Genomic DNA, 5,154 nt, shown 5'->3' on the forward strand with positions numbered 1-5,154 from the left:
TTATTCTTACTAAATGTAAATTTTAAAAAGGAACTGTATCAAGGAAGAGAGAGATTTTCCCAGAAAAATAAATTATTGATTTTATATGTATAATGTTGAAGCAAACTTTGTCAAGGAAGAAAGTGCAAAATAAGAAAACTACATAGTCCTAACCAATCAGTCATGCAATTTAATAGGGATGGCATAATCTTTAAATTCATAATTTTTTCATTATCCAAATGAGAAAACTAGACTCTTCTGAATGAATCAGGCACAATGCAGTATAGTACTGCCAATCAAGTCTAAGATTAGAATAATAACTTTGATAGGTATTTTGAGGACTCAAATAGTTCACATGTATCCTTTCTTAGGAAATGTGTGGTAAATGTGCTTCTGGAAATAAAGGAGTAAACCAATTAAAACAAAAATATGAAGAATCAAACAGAAAAAGACCCATCAGGGAAGTCGTAAGATGATGGAAGGACAGCAGGACCAGAGAAAAGCCAGATCAAAAAAGAGATTGCAAGGGAGAAAATGAAAATTGATATATTAGCTGGTAGAGTGTACCATTTGAAAAACATGACATATCTGAGTAGACAGGTGATAAAAATATAATGGCAAATACACAGACAACTGAACATCTGAAAAAATAACCCTTTAACTTCTATAAAATATGGATATATAAGGAAAGAAGTATAATTATACATGCCCTATTGTATCATTCTTCAGTGAATATTTTTTTTACAAATAATAATAAGAAAAGGCAATTGCTAGTTTAAATGACAATGTAAGTTTGTTGGAAGGATGTGTAAAGGAGAAAGTCAGAGTGTGAGAATTGGCTGCAAGAGGTATGTCTTAACCCTTCATAACCGTTAAACAGAAGAGTCTGAAATTGGTAGGACAAAAATAGCAGTAGAACATAATAGTTAGGGACATAAGATAAATAGTAAAACAAACATCTGGAAATATTGAAAAGAGTTGCCTATGAGAAGTAGAAAGTGCAAAGGAATGAGTCAGAGCATGACTCATTCTTATGAAGCTTCCTGTAATATCTAATTTTTAAAAATTTACATACATGTTTTACCTTGATACAACCAATTGATTCAAAATAAGTTTTCAAAAGAAAAAAAATTCAAACATTACTTCGATACAAAAAAATATCACAAGTGTGCTGCTGCTCAAAACTTGAAGACTATCCCTGCCATTAAGTGGAAATACTCAGTAAAGGATTAGTCTAGAACTATTTTATTTTATTTTATTTTATTTTATTTTATTTTATTTTATTTTATTTTATTTTAGTATTTTAAAATATTTTATTTATTTATTCATGAGAGACACAGAAAGGCAGAGACATAGGCAGAGGGAGAAGCAGTTTCCCTGTGGGGAACCTGATATGAGACTTGATCCCAGACCGTGGCCTAAGCCGAAGGCAGATGCTCAACCATTGAGGCACCCAGGTGCCCCAGTCTAGAACTATTTTAATGCTAAATGCATGTACTTGTAAGAAATGTTCCGCTGGCATGACAAATTGGTCGACACGTATTATTTTTATGTAGAAGGTTAGTATTTTCTGACCCTCCCTTTATTTTTTCTATAGAACTATAAACCCCAATCCTCATAACTGGAAGTTTATTAGTTCATTTTTCCCCTTATTCTTAAGGTGTTTTGAAGGTAATATGATTTTAAGCCTGTACAAAAACTAATTATAGAAACGATAACATGGTGCATCTAAGTTGTGTAGTCAGTGGAGTGTTAGACTCTGTTTCAGATCAGGTCATGATCTTAAGGTTGTGAGATTGAGCCCTACATTGGCTGCATTAGTCAGTGAGGAGTCTGCTTAAGACTCTCTCTCCCCCTCTGCCCCTTCCCCTGGCATGCACACACTCTCTGTATCTCTCAAATAAGTAAATAATTCTTAAAACAAACAAAAAAAAAGAAAGAAAAAAAGAAAAGAAAAGAAAGAAAAGAAAAAAAGAAAAGAAAAGAAAAAAAAGAAAAGAAAAGAGAAAAGAAAAGAAAAGAAAAAAAAAAAAGAAATGAAAAGAAAAAAAAAAAAAAGATGACATGGCTTTAAGAAGATGCTGCACAGTACCCACATTACCAAACCAGCTTTGTTTTCTTTGGCACCAGTAGCTATTATTATAATCTTTTTTTCCTATTTTGACTTTTTTTTCTTTCTTTTTAAACTGCATTAATCAAAGTCAAGGTACTCATTTGCTCTATTAAGTCTTATGATAAGACATTTAAGAACAGCAATTCTTTACAGTCCCGAGAAGCACGTCAATCAAGGTGTTGTGTTCAGAAAGAGAAAACAATATAATTGGATGTTTGATCCGTTACTTCTATAGTTGAAAAATTAAAAGTAAGTCATCTTAAATTCTATTTGTAATTTGGTTCAACATGTTAATATAAAAAACAGCAGGATTATCTTTTTTTTTAAAGATTTTATTTATTTATTCATGAGAGAGAGAGGCAGAGACACAGGCAGAGGGAGAAGCAGGCTCCATACAGGGAGCCCCATGTGGGACTCGATCCTGGGTCTTCAGGATCAGGCCCTGGGGTGAAGACGGCGCTAAACCACTGAGCTACCAGGGCAGCCCTGCAGCAGCATTATCTTACAAGGTTACATTAATTTACATTTTGCGAAAATAGACAAAATAGAACAAATTGGTGGCATTCTTTCCAAAAAGAAACACAGACTTCAGTATTTTGGTGTGTGAAATGTAATAATGCTTTGCTGATGGCAGTAGGAAATCATGACACCAAAATTTAGATTAATAAAAGAGCTGAATTTGTGAAGATTTTTAATTTTTTAAATCATTAAAGATAAAATTAAAAATTATGATATAATACAAATTAAAAATCACTTGTGAATAAAAGTCAATACATTAAAAAAATCAGGTGATCGGTCAGGCATAGTCATCTTAAATTTCTAATACTGTTATACTATGTAGCACAGTTAGGATGGGGTGATAAGCAATATGTTTTCTTAAAAACCCTTTTCAACTTTATAATTCTAAGATGCATAAAATGAACCACTAGTTATTGTCATTATTGAATTTATATTTTCTCCATATAGATAAGATTTATTGATTGATGCATCAAAGCACAAGAGTCCAACTTCTTCGGACAAAATTATGCAATTTAGAATAAATTATGCAACATTCATGGAGAAAATTAAGTCCTCCAAATCTACTTGTAAGTCAGCAATATTAACCTAAATCTCATTATTAATCACAATACCAACTTCCTGAATGTATCTAAGAATATTTAGGATTACAGTTTTTACAGAAGCCAAAGTACAAAATTTCTTCCAATATAAGTCTTAATTTTAAGAATTTTTTAAAAATTGTGACTTTAGCATCACATTGTTATTTTAAGTCAATAAAAATTAAATATTTCATTGAAAAAAATAACATGTGCGCTGGTCAAGGCTTTTAAAAATAAACGTAGATCAAATTCTGACTTCTTTGTAAATGATCAATAAACTGGCATTTTCATTGTTGGCCCACCTCTCTGTTTGAGTCTCTTAACTCTAAATATTTACTGAATATTTTGATACATAATAATCTCATCAAATTTATTGTAATTATTTCTGTATATAGCCTTTCTTTTTTTTTTAGGATTATTTTTTATTTATTTATAGATTGAAAGAGAGAGTATAAGCCTGGAGAGGGACAGAGGGAAACAGAAGCCCAAGTAGCCTCCCTTCTGAGAATGGAGCCTGAAGGTGGGCTCCATCCCATGATCCAGAGATCAGTACTGGTACAGAAATCAAGAGTTTGATACTCGACAGACTGAGCCACCCAAGTGCCCCTTGGATATAGCCTTTTTATTCGATATGTTGATTTCTAACGCTACCATAGATTATATTAATCTGTTCTTTAGGTATTTCAAAAATATTCTTTTCTTAAAAGTCTACATGTTTTTATATATTCTGCTTATAACCACTATAATTATCTTATTAAAAACTATTCTGATGGGAAGCCTGAGTGGCTCAGCAGTTAAGCACCTGCCTTTGGCCCAGGGCATGATCCTGGAGTCCCAGGATGGAGTCCTGCATTGGGCTCCCTGCATGGAGCCTGCTAAAAGAAAAAAAAAAAAAAATCTAATGTTCCTTGAAGTGTCAGTGAAAGTTAGGTGTGCTGTTCAGGGCTCCAATAGGTGAATCACAATGCAGGCCTTTAGGATTTTGGAGCTAAGCCCTGCCATTCTCTATGTATAATTATTGTGCTTTCAAGAAATAGCTTTGTTATTCTCTTGAGCTTTAGTAGAGACTAAATGCTTAACCATGGGTCACCAACTTTTACCATGTGATCTGAGCTGCCCTTCATGAACTAGGCATGATCTAATCCACCAAATCCTAAAATTGAGTGTGTACAGCATACTCCATCATCAAATAAAAGTGGTAAATACAATATCTGACCTGAGAAGGCCCTGGGGGCACAGGTAAGATACATGAAGTAGTAGCTCCAATGCAGGTGGTCTCCACTCTTCTTCTACTACCTTTTCCCTTCCAAGCCCCACGTATGGCCTCCTGAAGAGTTCTTCATGATCAATTTATAGAGCAGAAGAAGAATTAGGCCAGATTTACAGATAGTTCATAATGATATGCAGGCACGGCGTAGAAGTAGACAGCGGGGACACTGTGGCTCCTTACTCGGACAAAGTATAAATAAACAATTTGTCAAAGGGTGAGTTTGTTATGGTTAATTTTATATGTGAACTTGGTTGGACCATGGTGCCGGTATATTTCTGTTTGGTCAAACGTTATTCTGAATGTTTCTGTAAAGGTGTTTTTGAATAAGATTAATATATAAATTATTGAAAAAATATATATGTACACACTACCATCATTCTCTGAATATATTTTGTGCTTTTAATTTCCATGCATTGTTAAGGGAAGGCTTTGGCTGAAATTTGTCCCTCCCTACTCTATCCTTGTATACAAAACCCAAATCTATTTTTCAAGGACAAACTAAAATGTTATGCATATCCAGTTTTAAGATAGAGTCAAGCTAAAAAACAGTGTGCTTGAAACTGTATTTCTAGTTTAAAGATGAAGCACTGAGCACTCCCAAGGAAACGCAGGAAAAACATGTAAGAGTTTTAAGAATACATAATAGAATTCAGAATAGAGCTCAGAACAAGAAAGAGAACTATCTGTGAATCAAA

The sequence above is a fragment of the Nyctereutes procyonoides genome, unplaced genomic scaffold (assembly GCF_905146905.1).
Source record: "Nyctereutes procyonoides isolate TBG_1078 unplaced genomic scaffold, NYPRO_anot_genome, whole genome shotgun sequence".
In the NCBI taxonomy this organism is placed as follows: domain Eukaryota; kingdom Metazoa; phylum Chordata; class Mammalia; order Carnivora; family Canidae; genus Nyctereutes; species Nyctereutes procyonoides.